The sequence below is a fragment of the Arachis stenosperma genome, chromosome 2, assembly GCF_014773155.1.
Source record: "Arachis stenosperma cultivar V10309 chromosome 2, arast.V10309.gnm1.PFL2, whole genome shotgun sequence".
In the NCBI taxonomy this organism is placed as follows: domain Eukaryota; kingdom Viridiplantae; phylum Streptophyta; class Magnoliopsida; order Fabales; family Fabaceae; genus Arachis; species Arachis stenosperma.
In genome coordinates, this window is record NC_080378.1 from 72125527 (window position 1) to 72149408 (window position 23882).

The window sequence follows — 23882 nt, forward strand, 5'->3', positions numbered from 1 at the left end:
GTTAGTTTGATGTAATTAGGACTTTTCTTTTCACTTTTGAATTGAGAGCTTCTTTTGATTTTGAATTTTGAGACTTCATTGAGAGCTAGGAACTGAGATTTCAGGGAATTGGGGAGGAGAATTGATCTCTCTTCTTCCTCGTTCTTGCTTGAGCATTTTTACTTTTCTTGTTTGAGTCTTGGGTGTGAAGAATTGAGGAATTTCTGTCTCAATTTCCATTCAAGATCTCTTTAATTCCTCTTCTGCATAATTAAGTTCAATTACATTTCCTTTACTGCTTCTTCTTCAAATTTTTGTTAACTGCTCTGTGAACTTGGATCTGGGAAGGCAATTGAGATCTAGACTTTGCTATCTAGTCTCTGGAGTTCTAAGACCCATTTTCCTTTTGGTTCTTCTGTGAACCTCTGCTGCAATTTAATTTCCCCTTCTGTTTGAGATTTAACAGAATTCAGATCATCTCTTGCTTTGATAATTGTTACAATTTAATTTCTCTTACTTAAATTCTGAAAACCCAGTCCTCAAATCCCTTTTCCATTCAAGCAATTTATATTTCTTGCATTTTAAGTTACTGCAATTTACATTCCTTGCACTTTAAGTTTCAGTTATTTAATTTCTTGTTCTTTAAGATTCAGTTCTTTTACTTTCAGTTTTCTTTAATTTCTGCAATTCTTCCCTCCCCCCTTTACATTTTCTGTCATTTACTTACTGTCGGATACAAAATCACTCAACCAATACTTGATTCGCTTGACTAAATCAACCACCGAACTAAAATTGCTCAATCCTTCAATCCCTGTGGGATCGACCTCACTCCCGTGAGTTTTATTACTTGATGCGACCCGGTACACTTGCCGGTGAGTTTTGTGTTGGATCGTTTTCCACACATCATCTCCCAGTCCGAATAGGCTGTTCGGATATGCTCTAAGTTCTTTTTCTTCCATGTCAAGCTTGTCGAAGGCTGTTTTGAACAAGATGTCGGCGGAGCTCCCTTGGTCTATTAGTGTGTGGTAGAGATTTGCGTTTACCAGTATAACAGTGATGACCATGGGATCGTCGTGTTCCGAGATGATACCGAATGCGTCTTCTCTAGTGAAAGTAATTGCAGGGATGTCGGGTGCTTCCTCCTTCCCCTCGACATGATATATTTCTTTAAGATATCTTTTGCGAGATAACTTGGAGATTCCTCCTCCCGCAAATCCACCGTGTATCATGTGGACGTGTCTTTCAGGTGTACGAGGTGACCGCTCGGTTCGTCCGACATCTTCTTCCCTTCATCTTTTTCTTTGCTCATCGTATCGGATGGCCAGATATCGATCTAATTTCCCTTCTCTTACTAGTTTTTCTATGACATTTTTTAAGTCAAAACATTCGTTGGTGGAATGCCCGCGGATTCGACGGTATTCACATTATTCGGTCTGATTTCCTCCTCTTTTTTTGCCTTTAAGTGGTCGAGTGATGCCAGGGCATCTAGGCCAGTTTCATTGACCTTTTCTTTACTATTTTAGGATAGTTTCATGCATTTTCTTAGTGAATAAGGCAAGGTTTGGATGAAAATACACTTACACCTTGATTCAAGCAACTATTGTGAATTTTATATAATTTCATGAGGATTTTGCAAGAATTGAATGACAAATTGATGATGCATAATCTCATAACTTTGGCTAGAGCTTTGATGTACTTTATTTGTTTGATTTCAGGACAAAAGAAGCAAGGAAGAACCACGTTAGTAGCCACGTTAATCTAGTTAACGTGACCACTAACGTGGAATGGGAATGAGCTTGCAACGTTAATGAGAAAAGTGATCACCAATAACGCCTGCGAAGCCATCATAAGCCCACGTTAATTACCACGTTAACTAGGTTAACGTGGTAGTTAACGTGGAGATAAAGAGAGCTCCAGCGTTAGTGGTAAACGTGAACACCACTAACGCTCCAAGAATTGGCAATGAGCCACGTTAAGAGTCACGTTAACTTAGTTAACGTGAACTCTAACATGGAAGGGAGGAACAATGCCAACGTTAGTGACACTCACCTTTGTCACTAACGTTGGATCAAGCTAGCATTGTCCATGTTAGTGGTCAAGTTAAGACCACTAACGTGAAAGTTAACGTGGAGCCAAGATTGATGAGCCAACGTTAGTGACACTCACCTTTGTCACTAATGTTGGAGATGGAATTCACTACCACGTTAGTCGCCACGTTAACCTAGTTAACGTGAACTCTAACGTGGAGAGTAGGGGCGTTTAGAGCGTTAGTGACAAAGGTAAGTGTCACTAACGCTCTCGAAGATAGGCATGCCCATGTTAAAAGTCACGTTAGTTAAACTAACGTGAACTCTAACGTATAGAAAGAGGGGCACAAGGCAACATTATTGGGAAAGGTGAGTGAAGATATGAACTTTTGCGTGATCTAGAATTCAGAATGAATTCCCGTTACCAGTATAGTTTCTAAACCAACAAAAGTCCTTTCTTACAAATGTTTTGGTTGTCACAAGTAACAAACCCCTAAATAAATTGATAACCGAAGTATTTAAACCTCGGGTCGTCTTCTCAAGGAATTGCAGGGAGGTATGTTTTTATTATTGGTTATGAGTCTTGTAAATTGGGGGTTTTGAAAGTGAGGAACAAGTATGTTAAATAATAAGAAAAATAAAATAGTAATAAAATAAACTCTTGGCTAGGTATTAGAATTGGAATTCCTATCCTAGTTATCCTTATCAGGTGTGATGAGAATTGAGTTTTAATCCCACTTAGTTATCTTTTATTAAACAAGGGAAGGTCAAGTGGACTAATTAGCTTGATCCTCAAGTCCTAGTCAATCCCTGTGGGAAGACTAGCTTTAGAGCGATCTAGATCAATTAGAATCTGCCAATTTCAACCACTGCTGAGTTTGACATCTTAAAAGTCACCAATTAATCAACCAAAGCCAATAGTAAATAATTTCAATTAAAAATAGAGAATAGCAATCATGAGTCTGAAATACCTCAAATTGTATTTAAATAATAAAATCATAACATGAATGGTCATTAAACAAATAAAAGAGAAAATAAATAGAAGAACATTGAACCTGAGATGAAGAAGAAATATTCCTAATTTCTAAAAATCATAATCCTAAGAGAGAGGAGAGAACCTCTCTCTCTAAAAACTACATCTAAACTATGAAAACTGAAAAAATAACTCGCTCCCCCTGAATGGATGTATTCCTCCACTTTATAGCCTCTAATCTGTGTTTTCTGGGCCGAGAACTGGGTCAGAAATAGCCCAGAAATTGCTGATTGTGAAATCTGGTTCGTACAGGTCGCGGCAAAGTGACACGGAGGCGTCATCCACGCGTTTTCATGGATTGTGATTTTGCAGATGCAACGCGGGCACGTCATCTACGCGTTCGCGTTGCCTAACTTCGGGGCAGATATGGCAAATTATATATCGTTGTGAAGCCTCGGATGTTAGCTTTCCAACACAACTAAAACCATCTCATTTATACCTCTGTAGCTCAAGTTATGACCATTTGAGTGCAAAGAGGTCAGGCTGGACAGCTTAGCAGTTTCTTCAACTTCTTGTATTCCTTCCACTTTTGCATGCTTCCTTTCCATCCTCTGAGCCATTCATGTCCTGTAATCCTTGAAATCACTTAACACACATATCACGGCATCTAATGGTAATAAGAGAGGATTAATATTAGCAAATATAAGGCTGAAGAAGCATGTTTTCAATCATAGCACAAAATCCGGAAGGAAAACGTAAACTCATGCAATTAGTATGAATAAGTGTATGAAAGATTGATAAAATCTACTCAATTGAGCACAAGATAAACCATAAAATAGTGGTTTATCAACCTCTCCACACTTAAACATTAGCATGTCCTCATGCTAAGCTAAAGAGAAGCTATAAGAGTGAAGGCAGAATGGTGGGATGTATGAAATGCAACCTATTTATATGAATGCAGCTAAATGCAAAATGCTTTTACCTACTTGGCTAAAAGTAAACAAACTCTCCAAGATAAACATAAATTGGATTTCACTAATTCAAATCATAAAAACAAAGTACAAATAACTTGCAAGAAGAAGATAGCTCATGAAAGCCGGGAACAAGGAATCGAGCATCGAACCCTCACCGGAAGTGTATGCACTCTAATCGCTCAGGTGTTTAAGGTTCGATTCTCTCAATTCTCTACTAATCTTGCTTTCTAAGGCTTGCTCTTCATCTAACAATCAACAAAAATTTAATGCACCAATACACAAATCAAGAGGTCTTTTAAGGGTTGTAATGGGGTTAGGGTCAAGGTAGGATTGTATTTGGTCAAGTAGACTAAATTCTGAATCCTTAATTAACCTAAACTTCTCACCTAACTTAAGACAATCCATTTAATTAAAATGCAGAATCTAACTTCCCATTAACTGTATTTTCCACATATTCATGCATCCTAAATTTGAGTACAGCACATATGCATTGATACCAACACTTACTTTGGGACATTTTGTCCCCTTTTATTAATTGCTCTTTTTCTTTTCTTTTTCACTTTTTTTTCTTTTCTTTATTATTTTTTTTATTATTATAATTTTTTCTTGTTTTTCTCAATGCATATGAAAAAAGTATTGAATGCAATAATATGTGTTCAACTATTATTTTGCACATTTTCACAAAAATATACAACACCCAATTACTCAAACTAAATATTTTCAAACCCAACTTCTCCATACTTAAATCATGAGCACTTTTACTAGTCTAAGCTAACCAAGGATTCAAATTAAGGACATTATTGTTTTCCGCTTAGAGTTAGTAATGAGTTAAAGTAAAGAACAAATGGGTAAAATAGGCTCAAATTGGTTTGCAAAGGGTAACGGAAGGGTAAGGCCATATGGGTATGTAAGCTTAGTGAAACAAGGCCTCAATCATATAAGTGCATGCATACATCAAACAATGGAAATATAGAATTAAGCAAGATAAAGATTACAATTTTAGAGAGAATAACACACAAAAATAAAATATATTGGTTGATAAAATGCAACCAATCAAATAGGCTCAAAATCTCACTGGTTTTGTGTGTTCGAGCTCTAAACCATGTTCTAATATAATATTTTTTCAACCAAGTTTTTCAAAAAGTTTAATTCAAATTAGTAAAATGCTATAAAAATTTTCTTGAAAAAGAAAATGTTACTTCAACCAAGTGGTAAAATATGCACAAAATCAAGAAAATATGCAATCAAACATGGAAATGCAACAACTAATTTAACAACGAGAATTTAAACACTAGTGTTGAGAAGAGGATAACTAACCCATGGAGATCGGTATCGACCTCCCCACACTTAAAGATTGCACCGTCCTCGGTGCATGCGAAGATGTGCAGGTGGACGGGCTGCTCCAACTGATGCATTTTCTCTACAGATTGTTCAGATTGACTTGCCTGTCTCCCCATATAGAGGTTCTTCCTGTCCCCTCTCGGTGGCCATCCTGAAAGAAGAGGAAAAGGAAGAAAAGTAACCCAGAAATAAAGATAAGAGCATAAATAAAATATGGGTGTTAATGCCAAATAATAAAGGTCTCAATTACATGGTAGCTACAACATGCAAGTGAGAAAATAGTGGAAGCAATTGGCATATCAATAGTGCAAAAGTTGCAACAACGGGAAAGAGAGTGTGGGTAATGCAAGATAGCGTAAGTACATATCAATGCAAAAGGAATATCAGTATTATAAAAATTAGCATTGACTTTTGAATAATAATACCCAATCAAAATAAAACAAGTCATGAAGCACCAGAATAATTCAAGAAAAGATACAATAGTTGAAGAAGATAATTTTAACACCAATGGAAAAAGAAGAAAAAGTAAGAAAGGAGGAAGAAAGAAATAAGAAGGAAAGAAAAGATTTAGATATGGTGAAGAAAAGATAAGATATTTGGCTGCTCTGGATAAGTTGTGCGCCACTTGTGATGCGGACGCGTGAGTGACGCGTTCGTGCGGATAGCGCTTCTATGAAATGACGCAGACGCATCATCCACGTGGTCGCGTGGATCGAGTTGTGCTATTAGCGCGAGGGCAGCCTCGCGGTCACTCAACGCTCTGTTTTAAACGCTTATTGCCAAATCTTTGGTTGACGCGGTCGCGTGGCTAACGCGATTGCGTGAATGGCCTCATTTTGTAAAACGACGCGGACGCGTGGGGCATGCATACGCGTGGCAGGGCTTGTGCTTCTAGCACGAGTCCAGCCTAATTCTAGCTCAACTTTCGGCCATACACCCCTTTTTACGTCGATTTTGAGCACGCGTTCGCGTGGGTGACGCGGACGCTTGGGAGGCATTTTTCCCATATGACGCAGATGCGTCATCGATGCGGTCGCATGGACCAATTTGTGCCAAAGGCATGCCTCCAGCCACACTCTCGCGTGACTCTCTGTTCAATTTATTTTCTTCCTAACGCACCTATGACGCGGACGCATCGGTGACGCTTACGCGTCACGTGCTTTTTTTTATGCAGTATGCAGAATGTAATGGATGTTATGCACAATTCCAGGTTTAATCAAAATTCAAAAACATACTAAAGTGGAAAAGGAACGATCATACCATGGTAGGTTGTCTCCCACCTAGCACTTTTAGTTAAAGTCCTTAAGTTAGACATTTGAGGAGCTTCCTGTTATTGTGGCTTGTGCTTGTATTCATCCAAAAATCTACACCAGTGTTTGGAGTTCCAACATCCTCCGGGGTCCCAAACAAGGTACGTAAAGCCCTTAGGTGAGTTCAAACAGGCTTGCAGCCTCCCGGAGTGTTGAATGGCAGAATAGATTCCAGGATCCCAAACTCTACTTTTACACCCGTTTTTGTCTTGATCTGTATTTTTCCAGCCAGGTGATAAGTAATATGACTTCTCACTGCAGTGACCAAACAGCTTTCGAGATCCTTTCAATTGAGCTTGACACCAATCCTTACACCTCAAATTGAAGTGTGAAACCTCAGTGAATCTTGCATACCAGCTATGAGTGCGAGTCATTTCCCGTTTGCTCTTAAATCCGCAAAGAGCTCTAAGCTGGCCATCTGTTTCAAGTAAACCATATTCAAGTGGAAAATTGAAGATAAAGGTCAAGGATTTTACCCACTTGAAGTTTGTGTTGGGTGGTAATGGCCTTGGGATCAGTATTTTCAGTGGTTCTGCAAGTTCTACTCCCTTGTGGTCTTCTGTAAATTTCTCCACTTCTTGGCAAGTTTCTTCCATTTCAACCATGTCTTGCTCAAAGTCACTGATATCTTCCTCATCACTTGAGTCATAATTGGAAGGTTGAGAAAAGTCGACCTCTGCATCATCTTCGTATTCACTTGGGGAAGATTCTTCTGTCTCAAAGAATTCACTTGCGGATGCAAGTTCATTATTAAGAGAACTTGAGTGGTGACTATCATCATCAGAAAAACTTGAGTCTTGGGTTATTCCGTCTAATTCCTCATAAGATACCTGCCTTGGGAGTTGTGCACTATCCTTCTTAGCATTAATTGTAACGTCTTCGACGGAATTCTCCACAACTCTGGATTCCTGCGGAGGTTTAGCATCTCCTAAATCTTCAACCAACTCTTCTTCTTCTATAATGACAGCGTCCTCTACTTGTTCTAGTACGAAGTTATGCTCTATGCTGTCCACTAGAGTTTCTAGTGGCTTCTTCACGCTACGTTCTTCATTAGATTCTCCACATGAAGCCATGGGAGTCTGTTGAGTGTCTGAACGTTTGGAAGATAATTGATTTATTGCTTGCTCCAGTTGATGAAGGGTTGCATTAAATTGGTCTACTGATTCTTCGAAGTGAACCTGTGATTCTTGGCTTGATAGATATGGGCATGGTGCATAGGGGAGTGGTGGGTCTTGGGAGTAATTGGATTGGCGTTGGGGCGGATAACGATTATACGGTGGCGAATGGTGAAGAGAGGCTTATGAGTGTGGTGGTTCGAAGTTATATTGAGAAGATGATCTCTGAGCATAGGGTGGGACTTGTTGGTAGCTACAAGGCGGTCCACCATATCTATCAGCTTCGTATGCATTATAGAATGGTGGTGCACGAAATTGTGATCATCAATGGCGCCATCAACATGGTACGCTCAATTGCAATCTCAACTCTTTATCACAACTTTGCACAACTAACCAGCAAGTGCACTGGGTCGTCCAAGTAATAAACCTTACGCGAGTAAGGGTCGATCCTACGGAGATTGTTGTAATGAAGCAAGCTATGGTCATCTTGTAAATCTCAGTCAGGCGGATTCAAATGGTTATGGAGGATTAATGATTAAAAGATAAATAAAACATAAAATAAAGATAGAGATACTTATGTAATTCATTGGTGAGAATTTTAGATAAGCGTATGGAGATGCTTTATCCATTCCGTCTCTCTGCTTTCCTACTGTCTTCATCCAATCCTTCTTACTCCTTTCCATGGCAAGCTGTATGTTGGGCATCACTGTTGTCAATGGCTACAGTCCCGTCTTCTCAGTAAAAATGTTCAACGCGCTCTGTCACAGCACGGCTATTCATCTGTCGGTTCTCGATCATGTCGGAATAGAATCCAATGATTCTTTTGCGTCTGTCACTAACGCCCCACAATCACGAGTTTGAAGCTCGTCACAGTCATTCAATCCCTGAATCCTACTCAGAATACCACAGACAAGGTTTAGACCTTCCGGATTCTCAAGAATGGCCGCCAATTGATTCTAGCTTATACCACGAAGATTCTGATTAAGGAATCCAAGAGATACACACTCAAGCCTTGTTGTAGAACAGAAGTGGTTGTCAGGCACGCGTTCATAAGTGAGAAGGATGATGAGCGTCACATAATCATCACATTCATCATGTTCTTGGGTGCGAATGAATATCTTAGAACAAAAATAAGATGAATTGAATGAAAAATAGTAGTAATTGCATTAATACTCGAGGTACAGCAGAGCTCCACACCTTAATCTATAGCGTGTAGAAACTCCACCGTTGAAAATACATAAGAACAAGGTCTAGGCATGGCCGAATGGCCAGCCTCCCAAAGAGGGTTCAATCATAAAAACATGATCAAAAGATGATCCGAAGATTGAAAGATCCCCCCGCCAAATACAATAGCAAAAGGTCCTATTTATAGAGAACTAGTAGCCTAGGGTTTACAGAAATGAGTAAATGACGTAAAAATCCACTTCCGGGCCCACTTTGTGTGTGCTTGGGCTGAGAATTGAAGCTTCCATTTGTAGAGACTTTTTTGGAGTTAAACGCCAGCTTTTGTGCCAGTTCCGGCGTTTAACGCCAGGAATTCTGAAGCTGACTTGGAACGCCTGCTTGGGCCATCAAATCTCGGGCAAAGTATAAACTATTATATATTGCTGGAAAGCCCTGGATGTCTACTTTCCAACGCAATGGAGAGCGCGCCAATGGGGCTTTTGTAGCTCCATAAAATCCATTTCAAGTGCAGGGAGGTCAGAATCCAACAACATCTGCAGCCCTTTTCAGCCTCTGAATCAGATTTTTGCTCAGGTCCCTCAATTTCAGTCAGAAAATACCTGAAATCACAGAAAAACACACAAACTCATAGTAAAGTCCAGAAAAGTGAATTTTAAATAAAAATTAATAAAAATATAATAAAAACTAACTAAAACATACTAAAAGCATACTAAAAATAATGCCAAAAAGCGTATAAATTATCCGCTCATCACAACACCAGACTTAAATTGTTGCTTTTCCCCAAGCAACTGAAAATCAAATAGGATAAAAAGATGAGAATATACAATGAATTCCAAAAACATCTATGAAGATCAGTATTAATTAAATGAGCGGGGCTTTTAACTTTTTGCCTCTGAATAGTTTTGGCATCTCACTTTATCCTTTGAATTTCAGAATGATTGGCTTCTATAGGAACTCAGAATCCAGATAGTGTTATTAATTCTCCTAGTTAAGTATGATAATTCTTGAACACAGCTACTTTATGAGTCTTGGTCGTGGCCCAAAGCACTCTGTTTTCCAGTATTACCACCGGATACATCCATGCCACAGACACATAACTAGGTGAACCTTTTCAGATTGTGACTCAACTTTGCTAGAGTCCCCAATTAGAGGTGTCCAGGGTTCTTAAGCACGCTCTTTTTGCTTTGGATCACGACTTTAACCGCTCAGTCTCAAGTTTTCACTTGACACCTTCACGCCACAAGCACATGGTTAGGGACAGCTTGGTTTAGCCGCTTAGGCCAGGATGTTATTCCTGTAGGCCCTCCTATCCACTGATGCTCAAAGCCTTGGATTTTTTTTATTACCCTTGTCTTTTGGTTTAAAGGGCTATTGGCTTTTTCTGCTTGCTCTCTTTTTTTTTTTTTTTGAATTCACTGCTTTTTCTTGCTTCAAGAATCATTTTTATGATTTTTCAGATCCTCAGTAACATGTCTCCTTTTTCATCATTCTTTCAAGAGCCAATAATTTTAACATTCATCAACAACAAATTCAAAAGACATATGCACTGTTCAAGCATACATTCAGAAATCAAAAGTATTGCCACCACATCAAAATAATTAATCTGTTATAAAATTCGAAATTCATGCAATTCTTCTCTTTTTCAATTAAGAACATTTTTCATTTAAGAAAGGTGATGGATTCATAGGACATTCATAACTTTAAGGCATAGACAGTAAGACACTAATGATCATAAGACACAAACATAAATAAAACATAAAGCATAATTTTCAAAAAATAGAAAAATAAAGAACAAGGAGATTAAAGAACGGGTCCACCTTAGTGATGGTGGCTTGTTCTTCCTCTTGAAGATCTTATGGAGTGCTTGAGCTCCTCAATGTCTCTTCCTTGCCTTTGTTGCTCCTCTCTCATGATTCTTTGATCTTTTCTAATTTCATGGAGGAGGATGGAATGTTCTTGGTGCTCCACCCTTAGTTGTCCCATGTTGGAACTCAATTCTCCTAGGAAGGTGTTGATTTGCTCCCAATAGTTTTGTGGAGGAAAGTGCATCCCTTGAGGCATCTCAGGGATTTCATGATGAGGAATTTCCTCATGTCCATGAGTGGGATCTCTTGTTTGCTCCATCCTCTTCTTAGTGATAGGCTTGTCCTCATCAATGAGGATGTCTCCCTCTATGTTAATTCCAACTGAATTACAGAGGTGACAAATGAGATGAGGGAAGGCTAACCTTGCCAAGGTAGAGGACTTGTCCGCCACCTTATAAAGTTCTTGGGATATAACCTCATGAACTTCCACTTCCTCTCCAATCATGATGCTATGAATCATGATAGCCCGGTCTATAGTAGCTTCGGACCGGTTGCTAGTGGGAATGATTGAGCGTTGGATAAACTCCAACTATCCCCTAGCCACGGGCTTGAGGTCATGCCTTCTCAATTGAACCGGCTTCCCTCTTGAATCTCTCTTCCATTGAGCGCCCTCTTCACAAATGTCTATGAGGACTTGGTCCAACCTTTGATCAAAGTTGACCCTTCTAGTGTAGAGGTGTTCATCTCCTTGCATCATGGGCAAGTTGAATGCCAACCTTACATTTTCCGAACTAAAATCTAAGCATTTCCCCCGAACCATTGTAAGCCAATTCTTTGGGTCCGGGTTCACATTTTGATCATGGTTTTTGGTGATCCATGCATTGGCATAGAACTCTTGAACCATTAAGATTCCGACTTGTTGAATGGGGTTGGTAAGAACTTCCCAACCTCTTCTTCGGATCTCATGTCGGATCTCCGGATATTCACTCTTTTTGAGTTTGAAAGGGACCTCGGGGATCACCTTCTTCATGGCCACAACTTTATAGAAGTGGTCTTGATGCACCCTTGAGATGAATCTGTCCATCTCCCATGACTCGGAGGTGGAAGCTTTTGCCTTCCCTTTCCTCTTTCTAGAGGTTTCTCCGGCCTTAGGTGCCATAAATGGTTATGGAAAAACAAAAAGCAACGCTTTTACCACACCAAACTTAGAAGGTTTGCTCGTCCTCGAGCAAAAGAGGAAAGAAAAGAGTAGAAAAAGAAGAAATAGAGGAGATGGAGGGGGCTTTTGTGGTTCGGCTGAGGGGGAGAAGTAGTGTTTAGGTTGTGTGAAAATGAAGGAGTGAAGAAGGATTTATATAGGAGTGGAGAGGGGTGTATGGTTCGGCCATTATGGGTGGGTTTGGGAGGGAAATGGTTTGAATTTGGATGGTGAAGTAGGTAGGGTTTTATGAAGGATGGATGTGAGTGGTGAAGATAATGGTGGGATTTGATAGGTGAGGGGCTTTTGGGGAAGAGGTATGGAGGTGATTGGTGAGTGGGTGAAGAATAGAGAGAGAGGTGGGGTAGGTGGGGATCCTGTGGGGTCCACAGATCCTGAGGTGTCAAGGATAGCTCATCCCTGCACCAAGTGGCATGCAAAAATGCCCCTTCTGCCAATCCTGGCGTTAAACGCCAGGTTACTGCTCTTTTCTGGCGTTAAACGCCAGTCTGGTGCCCCTTTCTGGCATTAAACGCCAGTTTGGTGCCCCTTTCTGGCGTTAAACGCCCAGAATGGTGCCAGACTGGGCGTTAAACGCCCATTTGCTGCCCTTACTAGCGTTTAAACACCAGCAAGCTTTTCCTCCAGGATGTGCTATTTTTCTTTCTATTTTTCATTCTGTTTTTTCTTTTTTAAGTGTTTTTGTGACTTTACATGATCATCAACCTATAGAAAACATAAAATAACAATGGAAAATAGATAAATATAACATTGGGTTGCCTCCCAACAAGCGCTTTTTTAATGTCAGTAGCTTGACAGTGGGTCCTCATGGAGCCTCACAAATGTTCAGAGTAATGTTGGAACCTCCCAACACCAAACTTAGAGTTTGAATGTGGGGGTTCAACACCAAACTTAAAGTTTGGTTGTGGCCACCCAACACCAAACTTAGAGTTTGACTGTGGAGGCTCTGTTTGACTCTGTTTTGAGAGAAGCTCTTCATGCTTCCTCTCCATGGTTATAGAGGGATATCCTTGAGCTTGAAACACAAGGGAGTCTTCATTCACTTGAATGATCAATTCTCCTCTGTCAACATCAATCACAGCCTTTGCTGTGGCTAGGAAGGGTCTGCCAAGGATGATGGATTCATCCATACACTTCCCAGTCTCTAGGACTATGAAATCAGCAGGGATGTAGTGGTCTTCAATCTTTACCAGAACATCCTCTACAAGTCCATAAGCTTGTTTTCTTGAATTGTCTGCCATCTCTAGTGAGATTCTTGTAGCTTGTACCTCAAAGATCCCTAGCTTCTCCATTACAGAAAGAGGCATGAGGTTTATGCTTGATCCTAGGTCACACAGAGCCTTCTCCAAGGTCATGGTGCCTAATGTACAAGGTATTGAGAACTTCCCAGGGTCCTGTCTCTTTTGAGGTAATCTCTGCCTAGTCAAGTCATCCAGTTCTTTGGTGAGCAAAAAGGGTTCATCCTCCCAAGTCTCATTACCAAATAACTTGTCATTTAGCTTCATGATTGCTCCAAGGTACTTAGCAACTTGCTCTTCAGTGACATCTTCGTCCTCTTCAGAGGAAGAATACTCATCAGAGCTCATGAATGGCAGAAGTAAATCTAATAGAATCTCTATAGTCTCAGTGTGAGCCTCAGATTCCCATGGTTCCTCATTAGGGAACTCATTGGAGGCCAGTGGACGTCCATTGAGGTCTTCCTCAGTGGCGATCACTGCCTCTTCCTCCTCTCCAAATTCGGCCATGTTGATGGCCTTACACTCTCATTTTGGATTCTCTTCTGTATTGCTTGGAAGAGTACTAGGAGGGAGTTCAGTAACTTTCTTACTCAGCTGACCCACTTGTGCCTCCAAGTTTCTAATGGAGGACCTTGTTTCAATCATGAAACTTTGAGTGGTTTTGATTAGATCAGAGACCATGGTTGCTAAGTTAGAGTGGCTCTGCTTAGAATTCTCTGTCTGTTGCTGAGAAGATGATGGAAAAGGCTTGCCATTGCTAAACCTGTTTCTTCCCCCATTATTGTTGTTGAAACCTTGTTGAGGTCTCTGTTGATCCTTCCATGATAGATTTGGATGATTTCTCCAAGAAGGATTATAGGTGTTTCCATAGGGTTCTCCCATGTAATTCACCTCTTCCATTGATGGGTTCTCAGGATCATAAGCTTCTTCTTCAGATGAAGCGTCCTTAGTACTGCTTGGTACAGCTTGTATTCCAGACAGACTTTGAGAAATCATATTGACTTACTGAGTCAATATTTTGTTCTGAGCCAATATGGCATTCAGAGTATCAATCTCAAGAACTCCTTTCTTCTGATTCGTCCCATTGTTCACAGAATTCCTTTTAGAAGTGTACATGAATTGGTTATTTGCAACCATTTCAATGAGTTCTTGAGCTTCTGCAGGCGTCTTCTTCAAATGAAGAGATCCTCCAGTAGAGCTGTCCAATGACATCTTGGACAGTTCAGACAGACCATCATAGAAGATACCTATGATGCTCCATTCAGAAAGCATGTCAGAAAGACACTTTCTGATCAATTGTTTGTATCTTTCCCAAGCTTCAGAGAGGGACTCACCTTCCTTCTGTCTGAAGGTTTAAACTTCCACTCTAAGCTTACTCAATTTTTGAGGTGGAAAGAACTTTGCCAAGAAGGCATTGACTAGCTTTTCCCAAGAGTTCAGGCTTTCTTTAGGTTGTGAGTCCAACCATATCCTAGCTCTGTCTCTTACAGCAAAAGGAATAGCATAATTCTGTAGACCTCAGGGTCAACCCCATTGGTCTTGACAGTGTCACAGATTTGCAAGAATTTAGCTAAAAACTGATGAGGATCTTCCAATAGAAGTCCATGAAACTTGCAATTCTGTTGCATTAGAGAAACTAATTGAGGCTTAAGCTCAAATTTGTTTGCTCCAATAGCAGGGATAGAGATGCTTCTCCCATAGAAGTCGGGAGTAGGTGCAGTAAAGTCACCAAGCACCTTCCTTGCATTGTTGGCATTGTTGTTATTTTCGGCTGCCATATCTTCTTCTTGTTTGAAGATTTCTATTAGATCCTCTCCAGAGAGTTGTGCTTTAGCTTCTCTTAGCTTTCGCTTCAAGGTCCTTTCAGGTTCAGGATCAGCCTCAACAAGAATGCTTTTGTCTTTGCTCCTGCTTATATGAAAGAGAAGAGAACAAGAAAGTATGGAATCCTCTATGTCACAGTATAGAGATTCCTTGAGGTGTCAGAGGAAAAGAAGAATAGAAGGAGGAGGTAGAAAGAGAAGAATTCGAACTTATCAAGAGGGATAGAGTTCGAATTGTTGATAGTGGAGGAGTGTTAGTCCTTAAATAGAAGGATGTGAGAAGAGGGAAAGAATTTTCAAAAATAAAGTAAAAGATTTTTAAATAATTAAAAGAAATTTTGAAAATTTGATGAATGATTTTCAAAAATTAGAGTTGGGAAAGAAATAAAGTGATTTTGAAAAAGATTTTGAAATTAGAAATCAAAAAGATATGATTGAAAACTATTTTGAAAAAGATGTGATTAAGAAGATATGATTGAAAAGTTATGGTTTTAAAAAGATATGATTGAAAAACAATTAAAAAGATTTTATTTTTAAAATTAATGACTTGGCTAACAAGAAATTTAAAAGATATGATTCAGAAAAGGCAACACACTTGAAAGTTTTGAATCAAATCATTAATTGTTAGCAAGTATTTTTGAAAATGGAAAGAAATTGATTTTGAAAAATATATGATTGAAAAGATATGATTTGAAAAAGATTTGATTTTGAAAAATTATGAAAACTTGAAAAAAAATTGAATTAAAAACAAAATCTTCCCTCTTGTATCATCCTGGTGTTAAACGCTCATAATGGAGACCATTATGAGCGTTTAACGCCCAAAATGCTACCCTTTTGGGCGTTAAACGCCCAGCCAGGTACCCTGGCTGGTGTTTAAATGCCAGTTTTCCTTCTTCACTGGGCGTTTTGAACGCCCAGCTTTTTCTGTGTAATTCCTCTGCTGCATGTTCTGAATCTTCAATTCTCTGTATTATTGACTTGAAAAGACACACTTTTGAAAAAAATTTTGGATTTTTAATGAACAATTAAAATGCAACTAAACATGGAAAACTAAGATTAAATCAACAATGCATGCAAGACACCAAACTTAGAAGTTTGTATACTACTGATTATAATAATTTAAAAATGCATGTAAGAAACAACTAAACACACAAAACAAGAGAATTTAAAGATCAGAGTAAGGAAATCATCAAGAACATCTTGAAGATCAATAAAGAACATAATGCATGTAATTTTTTGAAAATTAGAAGAATAAAGACATGCAATTGACACCAAACTTAAAATTAGACACTAGACTCAAGCAAGAAACATAAAATATTTTTGATTTTATGATTTTATAAATTTTTTGTGCTTTTTTGAAAATTATATGGAGAAGTAAAATAAAGGATTCAAAATTCTTAATGAGAATTCCAGGAATCATGTAATGTTAGTCTAAAGCTGCAGTCTAAAAAGATTAGACATGGCTAGCCAAGTTTCAGCAAGACATTACATTCAAGAGCTAAATTGATAGGAATCAATCAACTTTAGTGATGATGAAAACATCATCTGAAACTCTAGAATTCATTCTTAAGAATTTTGAAGAACAAAATAAAATAAAATAACCTAATCTAAGCAACAAGATGAACCGTCAGTTGTCCAAACTCGAACAATCCCCGGCAACGGCGCCAAAAATTTGGTGCACGAAATTGTGATCATCAATGGCGCCATCAACATGGTACGCTCAATTGCAATCTCAACTCTTTATCACAACTTCGCACAACTAACCAGCAAGTGCACTGGGTCGTCCAAGTAATAAACCTTACGCGAGTAAGGGTCGATCCCATGGAGATTGTTGGTATGAAGCAAGCTATGGTCATCTTGTAAATCTCAGTCAGGCGGATTCAAATGGTTATGGAGGATTAATGATTAAAAGATAAATAAAACATAAAATAAAGATAGAGATACTTATGTAATTCATTGGTGAGAATTTCAGATAAGCGTATGGAGATGCTTTGTCCCTTCCGTCTTTCTGCTTTCCTACTGTCTTCATCCAATCCTTCTTACTCCTTTCCATGGCAAGCTGTATGTTGGGCATCACCGTTGTCAATGGCTACTGTCCTGTCCTCTCAGTGAAAATGTTCAACGCGCTCTGTCACAGCACGGCTATTTATCTGTCGGTTCTCGATCATGTCGGAATAGAATCCAATGATTCTTTTGCGTCTGTCACTAACGCCCCACAATCACGAGTTTGAAGCTCGTCACAGTCATTCAATCCCTGAATCCTACTCAGAAGACCACAGACAAGGTTTAGACCTTCCGGATTCTCAAGAATGGCCGCCAATTGATTCTAGCTTATACCACGAAGATTCTGATTAAGGAATCCAAGAGATACACACTCAAGCCTTGTTTGCATGTAAAACAGAAGTGGTTGTCAGGCACGCGTTCATAAGTGAGAATGATGATGAGCGTCACATAATCATCACATCATCATGTTCTTGGGTGTGAATGAATATCTTAGAACAAGAATAAGATGAATTGAATGGAAAATAGTAGTAATTGCATTGATACTCGAGGTACAGCAGAGCTCCACACCTTAATCTATGGTGTGTAGAAACTCCACCATTGAAAATACATAAGAACATGGTCTAGGCATGGCCGAATGGCCAGCCTCCCAAAGAGGGTTCAATCATAAAAACATGATCAAAAGATGATCCGAAGATTGAAAGATCCCCCCGCCAAATACAATAGCAAAAGGTCTTATTTATAGAGAACTAGTAGCCTAGGATTTACAGAAATGAGTAAATGACGTAAAAATCCACTTCTGGTCCCACTTGGTGTGTTCTTGGGCTTAGCATTGAAGCTTCCATGTGTAGAGACTTTTCTTGGAGTTAAACGCCAGCTTTTGTGCTAGTTTGGGCGTTTAAGTCCCACTTTTGTGCCAGTTCCAGCGTTTAACGCCGAGAATTCTAAAGCTAACTTGGAACACCTGCTTGGGCCATCAAATCTCGAGCAAAGTATAAACTATTATATATTTTTGGAAAACCCTGGATGTCTACTTTCCAACGCAATTGAGAGCACGCCAATTGGGCTTTTGTAGCTCCAGAAAATCTACTTCGAGTGCAGGGAGGTCAGAATCCAACAGCATCTGCAGCCCTTTTCAGCCTCTGAATCAGATTTTTGCTCAGGTCCCTCAATTTCAGCCAGAAAATACCTGAAATCACAGAAAAACACACAAACTCATAGTAAAGTCCAGAAAAGTGAATTTTAAATAAAAACTAATAAGAATATAATAAAAATTAACTAAAACATACTAAAAGCATACTAAAAACAATGCCAAAAAGCGTATAAATTATTCGCTCATCAAATGTTCTTTGTCCATGATATCTAGGAGGGTATTGTTGCCTAAAGAAGTGATCAGATCCTCTTGGCTCCATCCATCTTTGATTGCTTAGACCTTGATGCATAGTCCTGTTATAGCTTTCATTCCTTGCAACAAAATTAGAACCAAACTCAAAGTGAGAGGGGTAAGAATTCATAATAGCTATCAGAAATAAGAAGGGAAAACAAAAATAAATAAATGAAAAATATTTACAATAACCAATAATAAGGCACACATTTGCAACTCGCCGGCAACGGCGCCATTTTGAAGAGATGAACTTTTGCGTGATCTAGAATTCAGAATAAATTCCCGTTGCCAGTATAGTTTCTAAACCAACAAAAGTCCTTTCTTACAAACATTTTGTGTTCACAAGTAACAAACCCCTAAATAAATTAATAACCGAAGTATGTAAACCTCGGGTCGTCTTCTCAAGGAATTGCAGGGAGGTATGTTCTTATTATTGGTTATGAGTCTTGTAAATTGGGGGTTTTGAAAGTGAGGAACAAGTATGTTAAATGATAAGAAAAATAAAATAGTAATAAAATAAACTCTTGGCTAGGTATTAAATTGAAATTCCTATCCTAGTTATCCTTATCAGGTGTGATGAGAATTGGGTTTTAATCCCACTTAGTTATCCTTTATTAAACAAGGGAAGGTCAAGTGGACTAATTAGCTTGATCCTCAAGTCCTAGTCAATCCCTGTGGGAAGACTAGCTTTAGAGCGATCTAGATCAATTAGAATCTGCCAATTTCAACCACTGCTGAGTTTTGACAACTCAAGAGTCACCAATTAATCAACCAAAGCCAATAGTAAATAATTTAGATTAAAAATAGAGAAGAGCAATCATGAGTCTGAAATACCTCAAATTGTATTTAAATAATAAAATCATAACAAGAATGGTCATTAAACAAATAAAACAGAAAATAAATAGAAGAATATTGAACCTGAAATGAAGAATAAAATATTCCTAATTTCTAAAAATCCTAATCCTAAGAAAGAGGAGAGAACCTCTCTCTCTAAAAACTACATCTAAACTATGAAAAGTGAAAAAATAACTCGCTCCCCCTGAATGGATGCATTCCTCCACTTTATAGCCTCTAATCTGTGTTTTCTGGGCTGAGAACTGGGTTAGAAATAGCCCAGAAATTACTGATTGTGAAATCTGGTTCGTACAGGTCGCGGTAAAGTGACGCGGAGGCCTCATCCACGCGTTTGCGTGAATTGTGATTTTGCAAATGCGACGTGGGCACATCATCCACGCGTTCGCGTCACCTAACTTTGGGCAGCTATGGCAAATTATATATCGTTGCAAAGCCTCGGATGTTAGCTTTCCAACGCAACTAGAACCATCTCATTTAGATCTCTGTAGCTCAAGTTATGACCGTTTGAGTGCAAAGAGGTCAGGCTGGACAGCTTAGTTGTTTCTTCAACTTCTTATATTCCTTCCACTTTTGAATGTTTCCTTTCCATCCTCTGAGCCATACATGTCCTGTAATCCTTGAAATAACTTAACACACATATCACGGCATCTAATGGTAATAAGAGAGGATTAATATTAGCAAATATAAGGCCAAAGAAGCATGTTTTCAATCATAACACAAAATCCGGAAGGAAAACGTAAACTCATGCAATTAGTATGAATAAGTGTATGAAAGATTGATAAAATCTACCCAATTAAGCACAAGATAAACCATAAAATAGTGGTTTATCAGTGAGTCCCAATAACGCTTGCGAAGGTTCATAAGGCAACGTTAGTGGTCACGTTAGTGCCAATAACATTGAAGTTAACGTCGACTATATGGGGTTGGAACGTTAGTGAAAAAGGTGATTGCCACTAACGTTCTCGAACCCACAATTTCACTTAATGTTAACATCATTAACGCCCATGCCTAACTCACACCTTTCTGCAAGCTGAGCCCACTAAAGATTGTAACTGCTTCAACTCAAGATCTCAGGCCCACATCCAAGACTTGAAGAACTCACTAGAAGATCAAGAGGAATAGTATATATAGGAGTAGTTTTGAAGTATAAACAAGCTTTTGGCACTTTAGAAAACTACCCTCTGTATATTTACTTTTTCTGCATTTTGAAGCATGGATTCTTTTCTGCCATTTTCCGTTTCTAGAGCTATGAACAACTAAACCCATTTCATTGGGTTAGCGAGCTCTGTTGTAATTGGATGGATCAATTATAGTTTTCATTCTTCTTCTTCTTTCTTCTCTTTTGATTTACTAGAAAGCTTTCGATCTTAATTCAATTGGTTAGTTTTCTTGGAAAAGAAACTCTCCATAATTGGGTCTCCTCTGAGCCTTGGAAAAGGGATGAGGAGATCATGCTAGAAATGCTTTCTCATGTTGGACCAAATTGGGGTATGGGCGGATATAATGACATGTAATCCTCCCAACACTTTGATTTGGAAATACATGTGGTATAATCAGTGACCATACTTCATCTCTTCCCATGAGCAATTAAATTAAGGAATTGGGCAATTGTTCAAGCTTAGAGAGATTAGATTGCCAAGGAATTGGGATCCAATCACCTAAGATTTCCAAGGATATCAATAGATGCATTGATTGAGGGAGAGATGAAAATGAACTTCATCCAGAGAATACAACATCTCCTGAGCCCAATGAATTCCCCATTTCTGATTTTACTGACGTCAGGATTTTTTTGCCAGTAAAGAATTTCATAAAAACAGTCGCGTTGTAGATATAGTCTCTAAACCACAGAAATCCCTTCGTACAAACGTTTTGGTTGTCACAAGTAACAAACCCCTTTAAAATTGATAACCGAGTATTTAAACCTCGGGTCGTCTTCTCAAGGAACTGCGAGGAAGTATGTTCTTATTATTGGTTATAAAGGTTGTAATCGGGGTTTAGAAGGTGAGAAGCAAGTGATTTAAATGACGAGTGAATTAAATGGCAATTAAAAATAAATAAATAACTATAAAACAACTTTTGGCAAGATAAGGGAAATTAGAAGTCCAACTTAGTTATCCCTCTCAACAATAATGAAAGTTGTATCTTAATTCCACTTGGTCAACCTTTACCAGGGCAGAGAAAAGTCAAGGGACTAATTAAATTGACCTTTGAATCCTAATTATTTTTTAAGAAAAGGTTGGGATTATTTAAGTTCAGCTCAATTAGCAAGATAACGATTATCAATTATGTTGAGTTTAATAACTGTTGATTTACTGAATTCTTAACCAGAACCAAAAGGGAAAAAGTAAATTTGCTGAAATAATAAAAATATCCTTAGATGGGAAGCAATGGCAACTTAAATCAAAGAGAACAATCATAGACTGAAAATACCTCAATTATCATTAATTCAAATAACAATCTGTGACATGGAATAATTCATAAATCAAATTATAATAATCAATTCAAATGTTGGAATAAATAATTGTAGAACTAAAATAAAAGAACATTTAAACCTGGATCCAAAGTTACTCCCAAAACAAGAAGAAGTCCTAAATCCTAAGAGAGAGAGAGAATCTCTCTCTAGACTAAATCTAAATCATAGAAAACTAGAAATTGGCGAGCTCTCTGAATGGATGCTTTCCCCCACTTCTTAACCTCTGGTCTATGCCTTTTGGACTTGGATTTGGGCCAAAAAGGGCCTCAGAACTCGTTATGAGCGTTTTCTGCAATTTCTGGTGCGTGGCCTCTGTCACGCGTCCACGTGGGTCACGCGGTCGCGTCATTCGAAGCTTTTTCTTGCCACGCGGTCACGTCAGTCATGCGACCGCATCATGTGCGTTCTGCTTAAGGTGCGCGGTCGCGTCAGTCATGCGGCCGCGTTGCTGCTGATTCGTGCTTGGCACGCGATCGCGTCGTCCATGCGATCGCGTGGATACCAGTTTCCTTAAAGCTCTGTTTTGCTTTCTCCTTTCCTTTTAGTATGTTTCCTTTTTCATCCTTTAAGTCATTCTGCCTTAGAAAATCTGAAACTACTCAACACACTAATCACGGCATCGAATGGAAATAAAGGTAATTAAAATAATTAATTTTCAAAGCTTAGGAAACATGTTTTTCACAATATGACATAATAAGGAAGGGAAAGTAAAACCATGCAATTAATGTGAATAAGTAGGTGAGGGATTGTATAAATCACTCAAATTAAGCACAAAAGATCTCATGAAATATGGGTTTATCACTTACCCATTCTCTTTACTTTCTACCATTTATTTCCATGCTCACTTCCCCAAATTCCCATTTAAGATTTTGCATTTTATTTTCTGCTATTTACTTTCCCGCCATTTAATTTTCTGCAATTCTCAAACTATACTCTGTTTAGCTCAACTAGCATACTCTTCCAACTAAAGTTGCTTGACCAATCAATCCCTGTGGGATTCGACCTCACTCTATTGTGAGTTTTTACTTGACGACAACTCGGTATACTTGCCGAAGGGAAATTTGTTGAGAGACAAGTTTTCGTGCATCAAGTTTATGGCGCCATTGCCGGGGATTGATTTTGTATCAACAATGATTAAGTTGGAAGTTCACTAGATTGAGTATTTTTCTTTTGTTTGTTTATTTTATTCAGTCATTTACCTTCAGTTTAGTTAGTTTCTTCCCCATCCCCTATACCCTCTCTGTTTTCTTTCTAACTTTGTTATTATTTACAATTATGCTCACTAACCCACTAACTATTTGATAATTTGCACCACTCACACTAACAATCACTCTAACAAGAATAATATCTTCATTTTATCTCTTGTTGTGTGCTTTGTTAGTTGTATGACAGGGAGAAGAGGCGAAGCTTCAACTTCCTTCGATTCAGAACCTGAGAGGACCCTCCATTGATCAAGGAGGGAAGCAAGAGGGAAAAGAGTTGTTGGTGCTGAGAAAGAGGAAGAGTACTTTGAAACAAACATGGAGGAGAATTTGGAAAACAATCATGAAGGAGAAGCTCACAACCATGCCAGAGAAAGCCCTGTAAATTATGCTGGGCAAGAGAGGAGAGTTCTAGGCTCTTACATCAATCCAAATCCAGGAAACTGTGGAAGTAGCATCCAAAAGCCCACCATACATGCCAACAAATTTGAATTAAAACTCCAGCTCATCACCCTTGTTCAGAACAACTGTTCATTTGGAGGAAGTGCCCAAGAAGACCCCAATCAACATCTAACCACCTTCCTGAGAATATGTGACACTGTGAAGTCTAATGGAGTCCACCCGGATGTCTATAGGCTGCTTTTGTTCCCTTTTTCACTCAGGGAAAAAGCATCCAAGTGGCTGGAGTCCTTCTCAAAGGAGAGCTTAACAAATTAGAAAGATGTGGTGAACAAATTTTTGGCAAGATTCTACCCTCCTCAAAGGATTAACAGGCTGAGAACTGAGGTGCAAACTTTTAGGCAACAAGATGGTGAGACTCTCTATGAGGCATGAGAGAGATTCAAGGACTTAACAAGAAGATGCCCACCAGACATATTGGTGGACGAAATTGTGATCCTCTTTGTATTTGCATGAGATTTAAAAATTGGCTCTATTGAAATTTATGATCCCAACTTCATTCAGCTTAACCAGCAAGTG

At 38.8% G+C, this 23882-nt stretch overlaps 1 non-coding gene across 1 annotated transcript; it reads right to left on the reverse strand.

Moving 5' to 3' along the window:
- Positions 1-23675: 23675 nt before the first annotated feature.
- On the reverse strand, positions 23676-23779 carry LOC130965071 (small nucleolar RNA R71). The gene has a single exon (XR_009081127.1). It is a non-coding gene; the product is annotated as a small nucleolar RNA R71 (small nucleolar RNA).
- Positions 23780-23882: the final 103 nt, after the last annotated feature.